We start from the raw sequence: 23,663 nt of genomic DNA, 5'->3' as shown, positions 1-23,663 counted from the left end.
AGTGTAAGCGCTCATAATTTATCACTAGTAATATAAGTGGTATGTTTTGTCTCAATGGTGTATCTCTGGCACCTGTACAGCACCCAGTACAACAAAACAGTTTCCAAAGGCTAATAGGTGTTAAGGAAATAGCAAGCCCATTGGGGAAAGATTAAAAAGCAGTGATCAGGGATAATTTGAGTCTGAATATTTAAACATGTGTGAGGATTTGGGCTAACATGTAAGAAGGGTTCTGGGAAGAGGGAAAATAAGTGCAGAGGATCAAAGGTAACACTGTACATGCAGTATTGGAGAACAGTGAGAAACAAGATGGCTAGAGAAAATACAATAAGAGTAAAAGGACATGGTTTCTTTGGAATCCATATTGGATCAGACCACTTCGGGTTTTAGTTTTCTAGGACAGAAAATAATTGACTTTCACGCTAAGTAAAAAAAAAAGAGGATAGAAAATTTGGAGCAGAGCTGGGTGCTGGTAGCTCACACCTGTAATCCTAGCTACTCAGGAGGCTGAGATCTGAGGATCAAGGTTCAAAGCCAACCCAGGCAGGAAAGTCCAAGAGAGTCTTAACTCCAATAAACCATCAGAAAACTGCAAGTGGTGCTGTGGCTCAAGTGGTAGACCTCTGGCCTAGAGGTGAAGAGGTCAGAGCCAGTACCCAGGCCGAGTTCAAGACCCACAACTGACAAAAAAAAAAAAGAAAAGAAAAGAAAAAAAAAAGACAAGTGATAAAGGGGAGAAATGTGTCACTGAGATCACCTTTTTAGTCCTAGTGAATTTTATTGTTCTACTTTGGATATACTCTTTCTTCCTAAAATGTAGTACATACAGTGGGTGATTGGTGAGCTTTAATAGGACTACATATCAACATTAATTAAAATGAATGTGGCAGAAGATAATCAAAATGGAGAGAAATCGCAGCTGGAATGATCTTCAAAGTTAATTTAATTATGATTGAATTCGCCCTAAGCATTTGATCTGGGTCTTGCAGGATTTGCTAGTGGGGACATGTTCTTCAAGTAGAAGGAACAAAAAGAGATCAAGGGAGGAAAGGAGAGGGGGTGGAAGGATATTTGGCAGACAAAGTGATATAATGCATTAAGACAAAAGGTTTTGGATGTAACTGTGCCTGGAATCTCAAAGGTAAAGAGGATTTGAATTACAACTGGGACATGGGCTAGGACCATCACAATGATCTGGATTACAGTTGCTAACGTGGAAGTGTGAGAAACAAGTGGAGACCCAAATTTAAATGATTCCCCAGCATCATCGATCACTTCCTTAGTTGAGGAGAGGCGGCATGCTGGGGAAAACTTCCCACCTGGTCCGGGGTTTGTGTGAGCACAGAGCAGCTGTTGGCTGAGTTTGTGCAAAGTATAAAAGCTCATGGGGTTGTGTAAGTGGTAAAGATTAAAATCCTACCAACCGACGAGGATGGGATTCGAACCCACGCGTGCAGAGCACAATGGATTAGCAGTCCATCGCCTTAACCACTCGGCCACCTCGTCACCTGTGGGGGTGCTGCCTGGGACAGCCTATCTGTGGCTTTATGTTACATTTTCTTTCGTTTTAATTCCTTTCTTATGCAAAAGTTTTGTCAATTTCTGTCGCTCTATCTCGTGGCTTTATTGATTGTACAATGACTTTCTATAAAGGGCCTTGTTAATTTCATTTTTTAAAAATAAAAGAAAAAGCGGACACTGCGGGGACGCGGGGTGGACTCATCATCTTACTAAGGGAAGTGGGAAGATTTAATAAGGAAAAAATGGAGCTTGTGACTAATTTCATTTTTTTAATCAAATTGGATTCTTTTTCCTACACGTGTATTGATTGATTCCGTCGTTAAACCGGTTGCATCTGGGATGCTTTTAGGTAGGAGCCTACTCTAGGACGCGAGACCTTTTAAAAATAAACCTCTCTGAGACGCCTAAAGGATTTGCTGGTTGAAGAGATGGGAACGCAGGGCGACACAACCAATCAAAGCCGTGATTGGTTCCGAATGTCAGACCAAAGATTTGGGGCAAACTTGAGGGCAAGATAACCAAACCCTAAGATGAATCCGCTGAAATTCGAAGTTCATGACTCCAGCTGGATGGTTACTGAAGGAATCGCAGACTACTTTATCTTCTAAATAAGCTGTGGTAGCACACCTTCAGTTTATTTTGGTGTTTTGATGAAGCTACCAAATACACAGGGTACTGTTAGTGTTTAAGAGCCAGTAGAGCATTTCAAATAGGTTCCAGGAAAGGGGGGCAAAATTAGCTTGTAGAATTGGAAATCCTGGCAGGTGTGTATGGGAGAATGAGGATAAGGGAACACTAACACGTTACTGAGATCCCAAAGAGGTTTGGATTCAAATTCCTGAATTTGGAATCCTGAGTGTTAACCATACATTATAGGCAATATATGTAAATATATAGATATATAGCTATGTAGAGATATCTGTATATTTATCACTACAATTCCTGCATATATTCTTGCATCTGAAAATACATTTCAAAGGGGTTTCAAAAGACAAAAGGCTTCAGGAAGAGGTTTTTAATAAACTGTTAGTGGTCCCATACTGACCATTTATGTCAAAAATGAGATCTAGGAGTTGAGAAGGAAAAATGAGCAGAGCTGAGAATGGTCCCTGCTCCTAGGTGAGCCATCTGAACTACAGCAGGTCCCACAGAGATTGGAATTCAGGTTACTGAACACAAAGTCTACAGGGCTAGCCATTACACCATGGGGCCATGAAACATAAAGCTTTCTGGAAGCAGTAAAATATAAATCGTAAAGTGTCTTGACATTTTAGTGAACTATACATTTTTACTTTTATTTTATTGTAAAGATGCTGTACAGAGGGGTTACAGTTACAGGAGGAAGGCAATGAGTACATTGTTACCCCCTCCCTTGTGGTTCTCCCACTATCCCTTCACTCCGCTGTTATCCCCCAAAGATTATTTCCAACATAGTGTCTTGTGACCCATTGTTGCAATGGGTCGTCCTGTGTCCTTGTTTCAGCATTTTGTTATTCCCTTTCCTCTCTCCCCAAATTAGATAAATGTGTATACAAGATGTAGGGTACCAAATTCAAATATAGTGACAACAGCGGATATATTATAGGGGGAAGAACATACAAAAGAAACAGCAACAAAAAGCACACAGTAAATAAAAAACAACAACAAAGAAAAGCCTCGTGTCCATATCTTGGGGTTCATTTTGCTTAGCATCATTTATGTGGTCATATGTACATAGCTTTTGAGCTTTTCTGCTCCTCTGATAAGATTATCCTAGATGTATACTAGTTATTGCAAATAAGGGAAACCCAAGAGACCTGTTTCTTTGGGTCTGGCTTACTTCACTTAGTAATTTTTTTCCAAGTCTTTCCATTTCCTAACAAACAGGGCAGTGTTATTCTTTCTGATGGAAGCATAGAACTCCATTGTATATATTTTAGTGAAGTATAGGTTTTAAACGTAAAAATATTACCTGTTGGATCTCAGATACCAGAACCTGCAAAAAGATCCCATCCTTTAAAAGAAAAACAAAAATCAAAAACAAAAACAAAGTGGTGTAGACAAAACTCATGCTCAAAATTCATGAAACTCGAACTTATTGAACAGTCCAGAATATGAAGGATGCCTTCTTAAGTATCCAAATCTGGACGATAAAAAACAAACAAACAAACAAAAAAAAAAACTGGGTACCTTTGGTTTCCAAAACTGAAGAGACAAACGAAGCAAGATATTTCAGGTCAAAGAAGGGGGTGAGGTTATAGAAGGACTATTTATAATTCGAATCTATAAAGGATTATGTAAGTGCATAAATAATCAAATGCACTAAAACTTTAAGCAGGTCCCACCGAGATTTGAACTCGGATCGCTGGATTCAAAGTCCAGAGTGCTAACCATTACACCATGGGGCCAACCATACCAAAGCGCTTTTGAAAATATTTAACAAGAACAGTAATTGCTGTGCACAGACTCACAAAATCAAAAGTACATTTGTTTGATTAACCTGGGCCAAGAACTTCTCTTCAAGCTTATAAAGGAAAGTGTCAGCATTTAAGAAATGTTAATACATCTTTTCAAAAAGAAAAAACCTAAATTCCAGACACTAAGAATTTACTAGTAATTTCAGGAATAAAATGAAAATTTGCACCTATATAATTTCTACCCAAATAATTTTTACTTTCTTTTTTCTAACTTTCATTACTTAATTGAATGATTTTTTAATATTACTAAAACAAATTGTATTTGACTTATTTTATTCTTATTTGCAACAACAGTGTGTGTGTGCGTGTGTGTGTTAGGAAGAGTAAAAGTGAGTTTTAGATAGGAAAAGGTTTTAAAATAAGATTTGCCCAATATCTAAAAACAGTTTTAAAAATTTATCTCCTCTTTAACAATTCTGACCTCCGAAAAAAATCCAGGATGAAGAGTCTGTTTATTTCTGTTTGAAATACTGATTTTAAAACATCGAATAAACTCATGAGTAGAATAGTGATGCACTATTCTTGGGAGAATATCAGAAAGAAGAAGTGAAAGGGAAGATTTTGGAAGTTAGACATGAATTAGATTTCGAATAGGGAGAGAGCAATTCAAGATTTGAAAGCAAAACAGCATGACGTTTCCAGAATCTTTAGATGTCTCGGAAAATCCTAGGGTAGACAGTGATTTCCAAAGACAGTTACTAAGATTTCTCAGCGTCTGCTTCCCTTAAAAAGAATAAAATCCTTGTTCCCAATTTGATGGATAAAAGTAACAGCAGAAGAACATTACGCATCCTTTAAACAGAGCCTGAGATCGTAACAGGATTCTGACACATGCAAAGAAAACACCAAGCCGTAGTCGGCAGGATTCGAACCTGCGCGGGAAGATCCCAATGGATTTCAAGTCCATCGCCTTAACCACTCGGCCACGACTACAAACTGATGCTAATCTGTCTGGATATAATCCCAAGAGAAGTCAAATGTTTCCGTTATAAAAACCTTATCTTCATTTGTTTTAAGAATGTAAAAACAGTTCCGGAGTGTTTATCTCATTATAAGATAAGGTCAAGATTTTGACGACTGAGATAACTAAACGCATCATAGCTAACAGCAAAACTCCATGCATAAAGACTTTAGGAAATATGATAAAGACTCTATGAAAAGCAAATGTCAACCCCGAAGTGAAATCTGAAAACACTCTCAAAACATACTAATAAAACTCACCGTTACTGAAGACTACATAAATCGGTATTTCTGACCATTTGCAGGCTTCGTGGCTCCAAATTTCAAGTGTCTGTGAAACCAATAGTTGTCCTTTTAAAGAAAGGATAAAAGAGCTAGCAGAGGATGGTTTCGATCCATCGACCTCTGGGTTATGGGCCCAGCACGCTTCCGCTGCGCCACTCTGCTTCCATGGAAAAGATGCCTTTCAGTTGTTTGTTCTATGTTATCGTTGTCAGCAATCTAAAACATTCTTTTGTCTAATAATCGTATTCTTGATGTTCATCGTTACTACGTTTCGAAATATCAGAGATTTAGAATTCTCCCTGCAAAAAGCCACAATCAGCCGAGGATACAATTCTACGGAACTCGTTATAAATTACTTCAGACTATTGAAACACCCATGGAATACTGATTACTGCAGTCATTTCAGGATCTCAGAACAGCACTGAAAACGCTTACCTTGGAAGAAAATTAAGTTGCATTGGCCGGGAATCGAACCCGGGCCTCCCGCGTGGCAGGCGAGAATTCTACCACTGAACCACCAATGCTCACTTGACAAAGTTTCTTTATTTACCCTAATGTAGTTCATGTACATTATTTTTAAATTACTAGTGAAACGTGAATGTAATTTGTTCTATGGGACTTTCAAAACGCCAACTAAAGAAGAAAGTATATAAAAACATCTTTTAAAAAATCTTTACTTCACAAGAAAGTTGAAAATATACTAACATCTAGTAATTATCAATATATAAAAGTATCTTTCCTCATCCTTCTCCAAATTTAAATACTTAAAAACAGTTGTTTCGTGTATTTCTCTCACTTAAGATGCAAGCTATTTCGATTGACATACCAAATTAAAATACTCTCCATCCTCTGAAAGACCAATTTAATGTGTTTTGGGGTAAAGATCGTCTGCTGAGAACAAAGTTTAACAAAGAAGGTACAGTCGTTAGAAGAGAGGATGACAATGTAAGAAATCTGAAAATTCTGGTTCTTAGATATTGTAATTGTATATGACCCTGGAGAAGATGACCACCTAGTTGCTGCAGTCACTCTATCAGTTTGGAACAAAAGCCAACATGGTACTGGGAAATAAATAAACAGGAGATATGACCCTTGTTTTTGATTACTTCAGTTGGCTTGGAGAAAAAAGCCAACACATAGAAACCCATTATCCAGCAATGAGAAAAAAGATTGCCTCTACTAAAAAAAAAAAAAAAAATGAAGCTCTGAGAGCTCTAAGCTCTTATTTGTAAAACCTGAGTCATGAGTGTAGGTCATTACTCAGTAAAATTTTAAAGGTGTCTATTAAAGCCCATTGGGGGAAAATAATTTAAGAAATATAAATGAGAAAAATTAAAAACAAAAAACCAACCTGCTTAATAAAATGAAATGCGGGTACTAGATCATAGTATCTTCTTATAATTACTCTATGTTAAATCGATCATAAAACATTTCTACAAATATTTTTATTTCTGTTAGAAACATATCTTCAGTACCATGCAAATAGTAGCTATTCAACATCTTAACATGAACTATTCTTAGAACCAACCTCCAAAATATTTTTGTGTGAAACGTAAAAATAATTCCTATTATATACACTACTTCCTCAAATTTTAATTGCAATTTGTCAACTGCTGATGATAACAGAAGAGTATACAGAAAACCTAAAAATAGACTATCATGTAAGACAGTATTAATGAAGTAGCCTCTCAGACTTGAGTGCCGGGTCAGCTGTGGTCTGGGCCTCGGCTTCAACAAATTCACTGAGATGAACTCTCACTAATCGGGTTCATATTATGAGTTTAATGTTACTTGTCTGGGGAATCTATAGCTTTTCAAAATTGAAATCCTGGTGTTAGGTACATAATCCCAGGGAAGAGTTCCTCCATGCTTACCACAGGTAGGGAAAAATAAAAAACCAACCAAACAAACAAACAATCTAGAACCTTTTCTCACAGTTCAAGTCATTTGATACTTGTCACAAAGTCGTGCGAGGGTGTGACTGAGAGGAAAGAGACCCTGAAGGTATAATACTGACAGACTTCTTTAGTGACCAAACTTTAATCAGGTTTCCCTGAGTGCCCTTCTTAGCTTAGGCTTCATAAAACCTTGTTTTGGTCTAATCAAGTTCCTCTTTGTAATTTTCCACTCATTGTCCTTCCTTCTCCTCACCTATTGTCTATAAAAGCCCAATTTTCCTCTCTATTATTGTAAGTTGAATTAAGTTTCACACTGAAAGTTTTTCCTCTACTTCAATCACTTGAATAAAATCTGTCTTGGCATTTTTGACACCTGTCAGAGGAGAAGAACGTAAGTGATCTTAAATCCAAACCTGGTGATGCATGCTTGTAATCCTAGCACTAATGAGGCTGAACTTCCAGGTGAACAGAAAGACAAGTCATGGAAATAGCAGGGGAATGAAGAGTAGAGTCAGCAACGGACACAAGCATGACGTTTGTGCAACAAAATATCCATACGCTGTTGGGAGAAAAGCAGAGAACAATGCTCTTAGAACAAACACTACAACTGAAAGAAGAAAATAAGGGGTTAAACCAGACTGATGTGTCAGAGTATGTCTTTAGTATCTTTAAGACATTCGGAAAAGATTACTCCTGAAGATTACAGGTGCAAGATTTGGTGTTTGTTATCCAACAATTATGTGTTGTTTATTGTTGGCCTTACTTGGTATTTTCTGGATCCAGTATCTGCTTGTCCTAGAACTCAAACCAGGCGAGGGCGCTACAGGTACATTTAGAAGACCCTGGGTGCAAGAAAAAGGAATGGAAAAGGAATATCATCTAGCTAAAAGGGAAAGAAAAAAAAAAAGATTTAAAGTTTCTTGGGGGACAGTGAAAACTGTGTCATGGAATAAGAAAGTATAATTTCTGGAAGATGTTACTACATTTTGTCATTTTCTAATTTGTCCTCCAAGTGCTTATGAATTACTCCATATAAAATCAACATGGAAATAAGCCTCACTGGTTACATATTAGGAACAATAAATTCATTGAGATCCTTGGTTGAATTTTTTTTAACTACATTTATTTTGTTTAAGGGGTGGCAAGAGATGTACTAGCCAAGGTGTTGTCTCTATTCATTTGTTTTGTTTATTTTGTCCCTGGGTGGGTTTTTTGTTTTTGTTTTTGTTGGTTTTTTGTTTTTTGTTCGATCTGTAACTGGAGCCACAGTTCCACTTCTGCTTTTGTTTTTTGTTTGTTTGAATTTCTCTGCCCCAGCTGGCTTCAAGCTTCAATCTTCAAGTCTCAGCCTCTGGAGTAATTAGGGAGGAACCAGCGGAGCCTGTTTTATCTCTAAGAATCCCAGCAGCCAGTCCACAGAGGAAAAGGGAAGTGAGATCTGTCTTGTTGACAGCAAATATCCTGGTTTAGAAAATTTTTCACAGCCTCCGATTCTTAATCTTACTTTACGAGGAAGTAAACATACCTCAAAGTAAAAAGCCACTAGTTTTATTTCTTACCAGTCAATCCCTGCCCAAAACGGAAACACCCTTTGACCCCGACGTGATTTGAACACGCAACCTTCTGATCTGGAGTCAGACGCGCTACCGTTGCGCCACGAGGTCACGGTCCCTGAGGTTTTTTCACTGCTAATTAAAGGATTCAAAATGACTTTTCTTTGTCCATCTCTAGGTCTAAAGTTTTCTTTTCTATTACTTCTTTCTCTCCTCACTATTCACAGCCTCATTAAGACTTTGATGACAAAAATAAAGAATTTTGCCACATTCAACATTGAATCCCAAACCCAAATGGCCCATACAAGAAAATTTCATTATTTCCTTTCTTTCAACCTGCCCATTTTTTACTGTCTTAACAAAAATCATGGATGTATTGCTTTGATATTTGAAGTGAAGAAGAACTAAAAGAAATGGTTATGACGTTCGCATATTACTTTTCTTCCATGTTTAAGTTCATTACACTTCTTCTGGAGGCTTCCAATCTTCTTCCCATAACCACTCAAGCCTATCTGAATGCTAGCAGCATTCTTCACCTGAAGGGCCCAAAAGCCTACCTTGAGTGGCATATCTGCCCAAAGCCCTCCCTTCCTAGTTAGAATCCATGTCCCTTCCGGTCTCTCCTTGAAGCCACTCCAAGCAGCCCCAACAAACGGACAATCTATATTACATTCTTGGCTCTTTTCTGCACTCCAGCTCAGCGATTCTCAGGAAATCCTCCTGGGCTCAACAGCAGCAGGGAATGTAGAAATTCAATTTTTCGGTCACCCCCCAAACCTACTGGATCTGAAGCTGCACGTGTTTTAAGCAAACTCCTACATGGTTATGACACAGGGGAAAGTTTGGAAATCACTACTTCCAGGCCTAAAGACCCTCCCCTGTCTATTGCTCTTGAAACACAAGGAAAACATGAATAAACTTACCTGTTCTTTGTTCTAGAATAAACCCACTAGATGTCACCTGTTCTTAATTATGGTGCTTTTCATTGTCAGTAGCTAACAACTCTGACTTGTGAGTCCAATTACCTTTCCCAGTTCCTCAACCCACAAATATTCTTAAACCATGTACTCCTAGGGTCTGATTTGAGACTTGATCTCCCGGTCTCCACAGGCAGATGATCTGTCTGAATAAACTAGCAAAACTTGTTTCAGTGATTGGCACACTCAGCTACTAGCTGGTATTCATTCTCTCTCAAAAAAAAAAAAAGAAATAGAGCTTCCTGTCTTCTAAGATGGGAGAGAGCAGACAAAGGATTAAATTGCTAGGGCTTCCAAAACCAATCGACAGAGTCGTTTCAACACAAACTAATTTTCTCACAGTTTTGGAGACTACAAGGTGTCAGTTGCTTTGGATTTTATTTGCTTTGTTTTGTTTCCTGAGACTTTTTGGTAGCTTGCAATTGATCATCTTTTCTATCTGTATGTGGTCTTTATATGGCTGTGACCCAATCTCTTATAAGGATATCTTTTATATTAAGATTAGGGCCGAATGGTGGACATCATTTTACTTTACCACTTCTTTAAAACTTTATCTCCAAATACAGTTACATTCTGAGGAACTGAAGATTAAGGCTTCCACATACAACTTTGAACACGTTGGAGGACCAGACAGACAATGAAGATACACAGGCACTTTCCAGATGAAGCCAGGGTTGTTGACACTTTGAGTCTGCCTCGAGGATGAGAATGAGAACTGGTTGGTGTGAATTTGCAGACCATTCTGCATTTTCCACCCCCATGTTTGTATTTAGCCTTTTCAGGACTGACAAATCAACCATCACTCCTCCATCAGCCTTCCAGATTGCCAATGTTCATTACTGTCATCTCTTCTCCTGAATTTTATTGTCCTATTTGAAATTATGTCTTCAACTCCATTGAGTTGGGGTATGTGGAAGTTGCAAAAGTAAATTCTTCGTTAATTCCACAATCATTACCTGAGCATAGCATGGCAGCTCTCATTCACTGGGCCTGCAAAGCAAGATGGTTCTATTTTCACCTCAGCCTTCAGCTCTCAGCAGAAGCATTTTCCCGCAACTTGGCCTTTATTCCTGCTTCTCATGAAAATAAAAGCAGTGGATGGTTAACTATTGAAACATTACATTTCTACCTGTGGTCATTTTCTTCATAGATTAAAATTAAGCTTCCTCCCTCAATTAGGCAGCAAGTTTGGTGGCTTTGTTGTTGTGGCCATTTGAGCTGGTAATTCCAATAATAATTTTATGATCTCACACTTAGAATTTGTGAAATACTTAACAACATAGCTACTACACTCAGCCCAAATTTTGAATGTTTAAAAGAAGCTTGGCTCATGCCTATTATTCTAGCTACTTAGGAAGTATATGAGGAGGTGTTCTCACAACAAATTTTATATTTTAATAGAAATACCATTATGTGGCCTAATGGATAAGGCATCCGGTTTTAGATCAAAAGATTGGGGGTTCAAGTCCAGGAGGAAGCTTGCCTTTGTACAATGTAAGTGGACCTTTTATTAGGTCCTTACTGCTTTTCTACAAGAAACTCAGCAAATTACCTGCTCCTCTCCACATCTATAAAAGTTATACATCCTGTAGATTTTTTTATTTTTTTGGTCGGTCATGGGTCATGAACTTTGGGCCTGGGCACTGTCCCTCAGCTCTTCAGCTCAAGGCTAGCACTCTACAACTTGAGCCACAGCGTCACTTCCAGCTTTTTTCTTTTTTCTTATGTGGTACTGAAGAATCGAACCCAGGGCCTCATGCATGCAAGGCAAACGCTCTACCACTGAGTCACCTAAGATGGAGCATTCTAAAACACATTTGACTTTAAAAACAAAACAAAACAAAAAAACCTGTCAGACTAAATCAACACCAAAAAGTTGGGAGACTGTTCTGAACTAAAAGAGACCAAGGGGAAATTATAACCAAACGCAATGACTGAACTAAACTTTAATTTGATATTCATTAGACTAGCTGACATGTTTGAGAATTTTAAATAATGATTGTATATTAGGTTTTTTTTTTTTTTAGTTGGGCTATGGCATTGTTGTTATATAAATGCATGTGTATGTGTGAAGTAGAAAAATTCAACCTACAAATTAATTTCATATGATTCACACAAAAAAGTAAATAGACTAACACGGTAAAGTGTTCATTGTTGAATATGGGTGATCGATGTAAAAATGCTTATCTATAGTTTTAATTCCTTTATACAGTGAAACTTTACTTATATTTCTAGTCCTGAGAATTGAACCTACAAGTTTGAACCCAGTTAAGTAGTTAACTACATAGCTATGAGCAACACAAATTTGGAGCGTTTAAAAGAGGATTGGCTCGGAAGGTGGCTCAGTGGTAGAGTGCTTGCCTTGCATGCCTGAGGCCCTGGGTTCGAGTCCTCAGCACCACATAAGCCGGAAGTGGTGCTGTGGCTCAAGTGCCAAAAAAAGAAGAGGCTAGGCTCGAGCCTATAATCCTAGCTGGAGGCTGGTAATTCAAAGCCAGCCTGGGAAGGAAAGTTCTTGAGATTGTTATCTCACTCTCTTTTTATTTTGGGTCCGGTCATGGGGCCTGAACTCTGGGCCTGGGCGTTGTCCTTCAGCTCAAGGCTAGCGCTCTACTACTTGTTGTCCCTCAGCTCTTCAGCTCAAGGCTAGCACTCTACCACTTGAGCCACAGCACCACTTCCGGCTTTTTTCTTATAGTGGTGCTGAGGAATCGAACCCAGGGCCTCGAGCATGCAAGGCAAGCACTCTACCACTGAGCCACCTTCCCAGCCCTCTCTGTGAGATTCTTATCTCCAATTTAATCACCAAAAAAGCCAAAAGTGGAGCTAAGGCTCAAGTGGTAGAGTACTAACCTCTAGGGGGTAAAAACAAAAAAGAAATTTCAGGGGCATTGCCCAGGCCTTGACCCTGAGTTCAACCCACAGGATTTATGGGTGTGCTGAAGTATATGAGCACGATGCTCTAAACAGAAAGGCAGAGGGTTAAGGCAAAGAAATCCAAGCCTCAAAGAGATAGAACTTTTAGGAATCCCTGGGCAGGGAGAGCAGAAAATAAAAGGTGTGTGTGAGGGTGGGGTGGGGGGTATTAGACACAGCTGCAGACAACGATGTCAAGTCCAGTGCAATTCTGGAAGGTCATAGACTACGTGAAAGTCATTAAGGGCGATGAGGAACTCAATCAAATGTGCATTTTCCATTAGTGCAGACTTAGCCCTAACCTACACAATCTGCCCTCAACAGTGTTTATCACTCCTTGCTGCCTCTCTGAAAAGCACTATTTCAACGAGGCAAAATTGTCTTTACTTCCTCCCGTGCTTTTAAGCCCAGAACACGACCTCAGCCCCCTCCAGTTTGACTCTTTTCAGATCTGAGCTTAAATATATAATATAGTCTAATATATTCAGAGATAAGAAAAGTAGAATTGGAACTTTTCTTCATGAAGCTTGGAGTTAACAAGTGACTCTCCAGACAAGCATTTAAAACGTTTGTGGACTGGATCTAGTACACTTTCCTATGAACTAAAATGGGTAGACTACTCAGTACTCAAGTTTATTCTTACTTCTGGAACTGCTTAGAAATTCCTGAGTGTGGTGCCTGTATTTTTTTTTGCTCTCCACTGAATGAGAAGTACCTGTAAATGTGTTAGATGACTATGATCAAATAAAATATTTGAAATAATAATCAGGGACTAGAAGCCAAAAGACTTCTCAGAAACTATCGCAAGAAACTGTGAGAATGTGATCTGAGAAAACAGGCTTGAGGCAGAGAAGGAAAATTTAATTTGAGAAATAATTAGAATGACTTGAAGATCTAGGAAGGAGAGAGTCAAAGAGGGGGGAAAAGCCAAGAGTTCTAGGACTTTAACTCTGGAATCTGAAGTCCTCTACAAACAATCCTGAATCTTATACAAAAACTGGAAGGAGACTGAAGTTTGAGGGGAAGGCTAGAACATTCCTTTTTGAATATGTTGCTTTTATGATGTGTTAGGTTTTTAAAAAGAGGTAGCCGAGTAAGAACAGCACCACCACGCATGTGGTATTCAGGTAAGGGGTAGGTTTATTCAGTAGACCTGCTGGGACCAGGCAAGGGTGGCACTCCACGTGGCTGGGAAAGAGAGAGAAAAGAGCTAGAAAAGAGCAGGGAGAGCAAGAAAATAACAGAGAGAGCTAGGTAGTAGAGAGAGCTAGAATAGAACAGAGAGAGAGCTAGAATAGAACACAGAGAGAGAGCGCTAGAAAGGAACAGAGAGAAAGCTAGAATAGAACAGAGCAAGCCTGGGCCTGGGCTAGGCCTTATCTAGGGTATGGGCGGGGAAAGGTGTGACCTCTTCCAGGTGTCCCAGGAGACTTTGCTGCGAGGAGGGTGGAGTCTGCTTGCCATCCAGGGGCGGACCTTACAATGTCCATGAATAGACAAGAAGAAACCACTGGAACAATCCAGTATTATGAAGCTCCAAAGAAAAGCCTGGAGTGGAGACATTTTTTTTTCTACATTGTACACGAGAGTGATTTATCAAGCATCCCTTACTCTTCTATTCTTTGTAGCCATTGATGAAATCAGAATACCCTATATGCTTTTCTAATATACAGACTCACATACACTCTCACATACGCAGGGAGAAAAAGGGAGATATTGTAGTGTTAATAGCATAGTTTCACAAATGTTTAGTTCCTACGTGTCATGAACTACACTTGTATCTTTCCACAATGTCAGAATATATTTAATAACAACAAATTTACAAGCTGCATCAATTTTGTTGGCATTAATTAGCCATATTCTGCTAACTGTGCTCTATAGCCAGAAGCCAATTGGAAACTAAATTATTTTATTCCAATCTTATTAATACCGACTCTGAGATTACTTATTACACTTCACAATAATACAGGCTCTAGGCTGGTTTTGAAAGGTTAAAGTGATTCAAAGGTTAAAGGCATTTAGAAAGATCTAGTTGATGGCTAGAGCAGATAGGCGGAACTGATGCAGAATCTCTGCTAGTGATTAGATAAGATATTAACAGGAGGAACTTAGTCTTAGAACTGAAAGAGCTGGTAGTGTCCAAAATCTAAGGCAAGTGGCAATGTTGGTTCAAAGTGCAGGGCTGCTTCCCGTAACAAAGTTGATTTCAAGCTTACTGAATTCAGAAAATAACAATTCCTAGAGTTAAGCAAAACAAAGGGGGTGGAGCCTAGTTGAAGCCCTGGGGTCAACGGATTAGTTTTTGACAGTTACCCTGGTAATCTGCAGCCAGTTTAAGTGGATAATTCAGCCTTAGATATCACTTAGATGTCACTCCTGGGTGTAGCTTGTTCAACAAGTTCATGGGCTTCCTTTTACTCATATGGGTTGATATACTATATGTCTATGTGCTCTTAGTTTACTTTGACAAGTTTGTAGGTGGCAATCTTTAATTTTCATAATAATTTGTCAATCTGTTCCATGGTTTCTGCAGGACAGATAGTTTTGTTTAACGTGTACAACAAAAATATAGATTCATTTTGCCTCATCATTTGAACTCAAAATGAAGCAAATTGCTGTTTCATCAAATAGAGTGACTCAGGGCAAGGCATATCCTGAAAGCTACTGTTCTATACAAAAAAAGTTATTATCTTGGGAGCAAGGCACAGCCTAAGCCTCATACTTGCTTTGGAGTCTATCTTTGTATATATTTTTAGTATATTATTCTCTCCTTAGAAAAAGCTGTAAAGTGAAAAGAATTTGACCCTCAGAAATATCTCTTACTGTCCAACTTACTCAGAGGAATTGTCTGCTGACTAAAAAATTTAGAACCATATTAAGAAGCAGGAGGTAGAATTTTTCTATAGAATATCTGGTAGATATAGATTCTAACTTTCTTATTTTAAATTCTGAATTTTGAGATAACAATGAAGTGAATATTTGATGTATTTTTACTATACTGCAAGTACCCAACTGAGTATATGAAGATAAAGGGAATTCTTGTCATAATATTGTCTTAGGGCAAATTTCCTACACAGTGAAAAGTTCTTGGAATGTATTGCTGATTTGTTTTCTAGAAAGGACCTAGAAAATTCTGTTCACCACACATATACTTGGAGTTTAATAATAATACTCTGATTATTTTGCTGCTCATGTGGCTTCAACTCTGGGCCTGGGCACTGACCCAGAGCCTCTTTGTGCTCAAGGCTAGCTCTCTAGCACGAGCTGGGGTGCTACGTCCGTCTTTTTCTAAGTGGTTTATTGGAGATCAGAGTCTCACGAACTTTTCCGTCTGGCTTTGAATCGCGATAATCAGATATCACCCTCCATACTACCTAGGATTACGGGCTTGAGCCACCGGCACTACGGCGAGTTAAACTCTCCGTAATCTAATTCTTAGTAAATCTCTAATTAAAGAAGAGGCAGGTTAGAAAGTGAGATGGTAACATATAGAGCATGGGAAGAGAAAATAGCACAAACTAGTCGTGGCCGAGTGGTTAAGGCGATGGACTAGAAATCCATTGGGGTCCCCCCGCGCAGGTTCGAATCCTGCCGACTACGAGAAGTATCATTTGGTCATCTGTTGCGGCTTCAGATTTCTGTCTTTAGAGAATAAGCACTTCCTTTGGATCTAAATAACTCTATAGAGTTATGTGTTAGTAAGGAAGAAAAGTTTTTGGTTGTAGCTCTCAGGTGTCCCTGTGTTCAAAATCCTGATAATTAGGGGTAAACAAATCAGATACACCGATTAACCTTTACGGTGCTATAGTTCCTTAATTACCTTTACCATTCCGTATAATATCCGAGGTGGGCCAGTGGCGCAATGGATAACGCGTCTGACTACGGATCAGAAGATTCTAGGTTCGACTCCTGGCTGGCTCGAGAAGCCTTAATTTTGTAATTAACGCTCCACAAATTGCACTGTAAAACTTCTATGTATTATTTAAATTTTACCTGATAGAGATTTCATTTTATACAAAACAGAAAGAAATGCTCATAATACAAAGTAGGCCAATTTGCTCTTTGTTGATAGACATTATACCCTTTACTTCCAACCACTATCACTTGGATCCCTTTTTCTTTGCTCAAATATCACTCTTTTAGGGATAGACTTGTAAATTAATCCAATACAACACACAAATACCTGAGCATGCACATATATGTGTACATACACACTTTTGCTCTTGGAAAAGTACTACACAGTAACTAGTTGCCTTGAAATGGTTCATGAGAAAACACAGTCAAAAGAGACTGTCCCTAGCAGAGGATGGTTTCGATCCATCGACCTCTGGGTTATGGGCCCAGCACGCTTCCGCTGCGCCACTCTGCTACTGTGCCAGACGTACTTGGTTATCTTTTATTTAACTGCTCTTTGGTTTACCAGTTCTTGTTTTTGTTTTTAATTTGTGTAATTGTCTTGCTTTTGTTCCAAAGCAATATATCATTTTTATGTCATGCCCATGGGAGTACACTACTAAGGAAATGCTTAAAAGAAATAGAAAAGGGCTAGATGCCGGTGGCTCAGGTCTATAATCGTAGCTATTCAGGAGAGTGAGATCTGAGGATCACTATTGTCAGCCAGTCAGCGCAGGAGTAAGACTCTTATCTGGGCAGTGAGACTCTTATTTCCAATTAATGACAGAAAAAGCCAGAACTGATGCTGTGGTTGAGAAAAAAGGGGCTTAGGTACTGGGCCCACGCTCAGAGTTCAAGTCCCAGAAGGAAAGAAGAGAGGAAGGGAGAAAGGGAGAGAGATAGGGGGGAGGGAGGGAGGGAGAGGGGGGAGGATAAAAAGAAAGAGAGAGAGAAAGCGGGAAAGGAAAGGAAAGAAGGAAGGAAGGAAAGAGAAAGAAAAGAAAGAAAGGAAGGAAGGGAAAGAAAGAAAAGAAACGAAAGAAAGAGGGATACACTTCTCCAGTGCACAAATACATTAGACACACACCTGTGTGTTTTGTGCACATTTTCACCTCTATCACAAAACATCTCTGATATCGCAAAGACCTTGTTTTAAGTCACCGTAAATCATACAAAATAACAGAATATCTCTTCTGAAGAAATAAATGTCTTCCTTTCTTCCAAGATGCAAAATGTTAATTCATAATCTGTTGGAGGATTTATAAATATAAATGTATAAATATAAATAAATGTAAATATAAATATATATAAATTTATTGTTATCATTAAGGTGTTATAAGCCAGGTAACGAACAGTTTCTTTTCCCGAGAACATTCACTACGGAGTGTTTTGAGGAAGGTACTGTAAATGAGGACCCTAGAGGGAAAGTGACCGCATGGCCTTTTTCCTTCTTTCTACACGGACCTGAACTCAACTCTTCCCACTGTAAAATGTTTGACCCCGACGTGATTTGAACACGCAACCTTCTGATCTGGAGTCAGACGCGCTACCGTTGCGCCACGAGGTCTCCTGAGAACACCTCTTTTAAATACTTTCTAACCCAATCCACGTGATTTTCAGCATTTCGTGAAGATGGAGCACCTGGTAATTTTAAATAACATATGCGTGTTCGCTTCTCCAGTCTCTATAAAACAGGGTGGGGCTTGAACTCTTCCCAAAATTGACTGTGAGTCCTAACCAGTGTTTCAAATGACTTCATACAGAAGGTGAAGAGTTTAATCTATTCATCTAACCCCATTTTCAGCACCTCTGCTTACCTTCCTTAGTTGACAAGAAACAGGACTGATTTCATACCCTGAAACCATCATCCTTCAGATCACGGGATTTGCAACTGGACCTAAGAAGAGCAAGAAATTTTGCTCTGCAGGAGCTAGTGGGTTATTTTGGAAAGAAAAAAAGAAAAGGAAAAAATGAAAGGAATGAAAAAAAAGAAAGGAAAAGAAAATGCATGTCTAGGAAAACTCTGAATCTAAGTGGAGTTTTTTTGTTTCGCTGTTTGTTTTAGATCATCTCGGCAAATAGCAACTCCTAGAGCAAGATACTCTGACAGTAAGTGATCTACTTACCATTTTCTCTGAAAATTAAAATTTCCTTTTCTTCATCCTGAAAACTCCATCCAGAGGCTAGGGTTCCTACTGGGAATTGTATAGATCATAAACAGCATTTTGAAGAAGCCTATGTCTGAACCTCTAAAGTAGCAGATTATCTTTGGTACGTTTTTAAGGGATATTCATTCACCCATTGAACAAGCAGTAGGTTAGTCTCTGGGGTGGTGGATAGAAATTAGGGAGCCTGAGATGGATGTATTGGCAAACTGAGCTATTGACAATGCCAGGAAGCAGCTTTCAGCAGATAAATTATCCAGGGCTGGGAAGATCTGCAAACCCATACAGAAAGAGTGAAATCTGTGAATCTGGTGTTGTTGGATCTACTTTTGACTTAGACTTGAAATTCATTTTTCTCATCTGAAAAAAAAAAAAAGAGGTATGATAACATTACCCACCTAAGGTCATCACTAAGGACTTATATATGTAATGCTCCCTGAGAATGTCTGGTGCATAAATGAATTTTCAATTGATGTTAACTAATGTAACTGTAAAGTTTGATGAAATGTTTACTTTTTCCTGTGTCATCCATATTCCCTCAGCAGATGTTATGCTAAAATTTATATTCATCAATTGTTAGTTTCTCCCATAGATTAACTTGGGTGTTATTAAACAAAGTTAAATAAATTTATTCATTTTGAATGTTCAAATTATTCTTTCTCTTTAAAAAGCAAAAGTTAGTATAAATTGCATGATCCCAGGTGGCAACTAAGAGCAGACAGGACATTGATAATATCTGGCTATAGAGAAATTTGGAAAGGAAATTACCATTAATTTAACCTGATAAACACCACAGTATATATAGTTTGTTTGTTGTTTTGCTAACTTTGTCTGGCCTTGAACTTGAGATCTTCCTGGGCCCTTGAGTTTACAGATGCAAGCTAGGTGTGCAACACTATGCTTAGCTTGCAGTGGAGGTGATTGATGGGTCTTGAACTCAGGACCTGGGCACTGTCCCTTAAACTTTTTTCACTCAAATCTGGCACTCTACCACTTGAGCCACAGCCCCACTTTCTACCTTTTGATAATTAGAGATAAGATAAGATGTGATGAGATGAGATGAGATAATTGGAAATAGGGTAGGCTTCCAACCACAACCCTCAGACCTTAGCCTTCTGGAAAACTAGGATTTCAGCAGCACCTGGCTCAGTAACTGTCTTAATACAAAATTGTTTTTCTACAGCTTGTTCTTCACTTCCAAGACCCCCAGTCACATCATCTTCACTTTTCTAAGCACATGTCTGGGATATTGCCAACTGGCCCATCTGAATTCAAAGGCCTCATAATATGAATTCCTATTGGCAGTGTTGTAGTAAGGCTGTCTATGGGCTGTCTATGGGCTGTGTATGGGCTGATTTCTAGTCTTGGCTTTTTCCCCTGAAATTATCACTATCTTACATCATAAGTGCAGGAGGAAAAATACACAGTTCAGAGTTCTATCTGTCATCATCTGGTTCAAAGTTGAATGGTAGGGGGTGTGGCATCCTGGTTAGACAAATCTATATAAATTTCGAGCCCTGTTTAACATCAAACCTGGCTCAACACCCCAACACTTCCCTGCCTCTAACTGTATTCCAGTTTGAGATGCAGGAATTCAGAAAAGTTTTGATTGAAGTTCTGGACCATGCAATAGCCAAATTCCAAAGTGATCCAAAGTCAGTCAATCAGAAGAGAGGTAAGGCTTTTGAGAATGGCCTGTGAGGAGACTTCCAGATGAGTATGGGTGAAGGAGAGAGAAGGGTGTGCATGTGAGTTGAGATGGAACCTCCCTCTGTCCTGGTCCTTTGGGTCTGACTCCTACGAAGTGGTCTGGGGGGTCTCTGTTTAGAAATTGAACCTAGCTCTTGTCTCCCAGAACCAGTATGGAAGGAGAAACAGGGGAAAAAATATAAAATTAAAAACTCAGGAATGGGCTGGATGCTGGTGACTCATGCCTGTAGTCACAGTTACTCAGGATGCTGAGATCCTGAGGATCATCATTCCAAGCCAGCCAGGGCAGGAAAGTCCATGAAACTCTCATTGAAGTGGTAGAGCACTAGCCTTGAGGAAAAGAGCTCAGGGATAGTGCCCAGGCCCCAAGGTCAAACCTCACAACCAACAAAAATTAATCATAAGTCAGAAATGGCAAAGGGCCCCCTGACACTGAGCTGGACCAGGAATCTAGGGGGTTCTTGAAGCACCTTCTGGTGTAGCCCCAGTGCCACGCCTACTCCAGTGGAGTCTGCTTAGCATGGGAAACCTGCTTTCAGATCTGAGAATGGGGCTTTAAAGAGGCCTACCTCCTGAAAAAGGCTGTCAAGCCCCTGGGAAAGATGTGTTGCTGTTTTTCTTTTCTTCGCTGTATAGGAGCGCCTATTAATCTTTTACTGTTCCTGCTGCTTATTGTACTTACTCATGCTCAACGTTCCCTTATTCAAGGCTCTTTCTTAAAAGTGTTGACGACTCCAACATCTGATGAGTGTCTTGAGAATATGACTAACTCACCAGAGTTAAGTGCTACTCTGAAAGCCCCTCTTATGGAGGCTAGTAGACAAGTCATAAGTAAATATAAAAGTATTGGGGGTTTCATGATGTCACTTCAACAGTAGGAATTGTTTGTAAGAGATTTACAAGAAGCTGTAGGCACAGCTAGAGCAGAAAGAGTGTATGGCTACTGGAGACTTTCCTTTAATTCTAAAGCATATACAATAGACTCATATACATATCCTGTAGGTAAGAAAGATGTAGAGGGATATTTAGACCAAAAGCTAAATAAGATTCCTAAAAAGGTTGGTAGATAAAAGGTGGCAATGGCTTATCAGAGGAAAATGGTGGGATCCTCCATTATCTAGAGGACCCCAAAGACTTCCCCCAGATCCATAGCCTTTAACAGGTGTGTATGATAAGGATGACAACCGTTGGGAAAACTACTTAGGAGAAAGAACTTCCTATTACTCTCTTTCATTTACTGAGAGACTTGCTAGATCTAGGCCTCCTTGGTACTTACTATCAAAGAAGGAACAAGAAAGATCTTATGAGACAGTTAAGGCCTCTATGGAAAAGAGTAAATGATTATGTGAAAGGGTTACAGAAAAGACACTATGAGCTTAAATTTGATATATGGCCAGATTTAACTAAGTATACTAAATATCATGATTTTTGGCCACAAATTGGGGACCCTCTAAAGAATGGCAAAGAAGCACAATTGCTTAGAAAAGATTTAAAACGTATAAAGTACAAAACTAAACAAAAGTAACTATAAAGTACTAAAGTTCATGCCTTTCTGTTCAACACCTTGCCCATATGCTCTGGTTAATGGTTAATTGGTGATAAACATCAAAACCCATCGTATTTCTTAAAAATAGAGGTAAAGCGGAAAACAAGTGCCTATCGTCATAGCTCGTCATTCAAAAAACAAGATCAGGCGACTAGCTGGTGACCACCCAAGAACGAAGCCTTGCAGCAAGATTGTGTAACCTTTTGCCCTTTCTCATGGAGACGTTTGCTATAAAAGCTTGTTATCCTCTGCATTAAATCGCACTCAGCATCCACTCCTCTTGTGTGTGAGTTTGTTTGCCATCTCCCCACCTATTCCAGTTCCTCCTCTAGGTGTCCTCCGTCGTCCCGACAGAGCCGGTGCGCGGCACCCCAGCACCCTCCAGATCTTTTTGCTGTCCTGTGTGTCTCCCCAGGAATAATGTTCATCAATTCCAACACAGGTACTCCCTTGATGAAGGACTTTCTGTGGGTGGCAACTCAGACCCCACAATTGCTTGTTCCGGTGCTTCTTCTGGTGGTAGCACTTGGCTTTATCTGGAAACTTCACCAGGAGAAAGAACAAGAACGTCAGACCAAAGGTAAAGTTATCAGAAGTCCAAGGCAGTCAGATCAAAGGAGGAAATGGAAAGAAAAGTTGAAGAGGATCAAGTGGCCTTGTTTACCTGAAAGGGTCTATGTTGTTGTTTGGTTATTTTTGTTTTTGTTTTTTTGTGCTCTTAGTGGGCGTCAACTCAGACCCCCTCCCCCCAATTCCTTAGCTTTTTGGTTCAAACTGGTATTCTATCACGTGAGCTTCACTTCTCTTTCTGGCTTTGTGGTCAATAATCCTCTCAAACTAAATAACCTAAAATTATAGCCACCAGTGTGGGCTTAATTGAAAGGTTTTTGGTGTTGTTTTTTGAGATGACGTCTTCCTATGTAACAAGACTGACTGAGAGCTATGAAGTTCAGACTGTCTGTGAACTTGATCCTCCTGTCATTCTCCAAAAGGCTGGGGTTACAAATATGCACCACCCCTCTGAAGTTTTGTATGCAATATTTTTTCATTCATTTCCATCAACCTTGCTCAGTTTACTCCACCCAAACTATAACCCTGACTATGTCCTTGAGTTCCTAATTCCGCAATAGCTCACGTGACCACAGAAATTGAAAGTCCTTTTCAAAGTGGGCCTGACACCTCTACTAATTCACTTCTTGTCCTTTTACAGAAAAACTCCAAAGAGAACTCAGTAAGTTCTGGCTGTCACTCTGCCCTGTGTTTGGTTTGAATCCCTGTCATATGCCATTTATTTCATGAAATTTCTTTGCTCTACTTCAGGTTGGAGGAAAGCCCAAGAAGCGAATGGTAAGAATATTGGAATTTTATTCATTTAGTCATTATTTATTTAGTCTAAGACCTCACTAAAATTGACATTGTACTGATTCTTTTCCCTGAAGCCTCACCGGCTCTTACACAATTTGGAGTCTTAGCCCATCTTAGCCTTTGGTTCTTCATTCATAGATATCTCAGAGGTTTTTCAAATCTGTGTCCAAATCAAACTGGGTATATATTTTAGGTCCTAAAATATATTCCATTTTAAGCAAATTATTGGAATGTCCATTTTAATGTACAAAAAACAATGCAATCTAAGCAAGGTATCAGTGACTCACACCTATAAACCTGGCTATTCAGGAAACAGATTCAAAGAAATATGGTTCATGGCAGAAAATTCTTTGAGCCATCATCTCCAATTAACCAGCAAAATGTCAGACTGGAGGCATAGTGGTAGAGTGTCAGTCA

The 23,663-nt window shown here is 39.2% G+C and overlaps 10 non-coding genes across 10 annotated transcripts; 2 read left to right on the top strand and 8 right to left on the bottom strand.

Annotated features, from left to right (window-relative positions):
- Nucleotides 1–1,424: 1,424 nt before the first annotated feature.
- Trnas-gcu lies at nucleotides 1,425–1,506 on the bottom strand. The gene has a single exon. It is a non-coding gene; the product is annotated as a tRNA-Ser (tRNA).
- A 2,330-nt stretch (nucleotides 1,507–3,836) lies between these two features.
- Nucleotides 3,837–3,908, bottom strand: Trnaq-uug. Its single transcript has one exon. It is a non-coding gene; the product is annotated as a tRNA-Gln (tRNA).
- A 920-nt stretch (nucleotides 3,909–4,828) lies between these two features.
- On the bottom strand, nucleotides 4,829–4,910 carry Trnas-uga. The gene has a single exon. It is a non-coding gene; the product is annotated as a tRNA-Ser (tRNA).
- A 402-nt stretch (nucleotides 4,911–5,312) lies between these two features.
- Nucleotides 5,313–5,384, bottom strand: Trnam-cau. Its single transcript has one exon. It is a non-coding gene; the product is annotated as a tRNA-Met (tRNA).
- Nucleotides 5,385–5,675: 291 nt separating this feature from the next.
- Trnag-gcc lies at nucleotides 5,676–5,746 on the bottom strand. The gene has a single exon. It is a non-coding gene; the product is annotated as a tRNA-Gly (tRNA).
- A 2,966-nt stretch (nucleotides 5,747–8,712) lies between these two features.
- Trnaw-cca lies at nucleotides 8,713–8,784 on the bottom strand. The gene has a single exon. It is a non-coding gene; the product is annotated as a tRNA-Trp (tRNA).
- Nucleotides 8,785–16,084: 7,300 nt separating this feature from the next.
- Trnas-aga lies at nucleotides 16,085–16,166 on the top strand. The gene has a single exon. It is a non-coding gene; the product is annotated as a tRNA-Ser (tRNA).
- Nucleotides 16,167–16,414: 248 nt separating this feature from the next.
- Nucleotides 16,415–16,487, top strand: Trnar-acg. Its single transcript has one exon. It is a non-coding gene; the product is annotated as a tRNA-Arg (tRNA).
- Nucleotides 16,488–16,863: 376 nt separating this feature from the next.
- On the bottom strand, nucleotides 16,864–16,935 carry Trnam-cau. The gene has a single exon. It is a non-coding gene; the product is annotated as a tRNA-Met (tRNA).
- Nucleotides 16,936–17,955: 1,020 nt separating this feature from the next.
- On the bottom strand, nucleotides 17,956–18,027 carry Trnaw-cca. Its single transcript has one exon. It is a non-coding gene; the product is annotated as a tRNA-Trp (tRNA).
- Nucleotides 18,028–23,663: the final 5,636 nt, after the last annotated feature.

This window comes from Dipodomys spectabilis, unplaced genomic scaffold (genome assembly GCF_019054845.1).
Source record: "Dipodomys spectabilis isolate Male_0828 unplaced genomic scaffold, ASM1905484v1 ptg000085l, whole genome shotgun sequence".
Classification (NCBI taxonomy): Eukaryota; Metazoa; Chordata; class Mammalia; order Rodentia; family Heteromyidae; genus Dipodomys; species Dipodomys spectabilis.
This window is presented reverse-complemented; position numbering and strand designations above follow the sequence as displayed.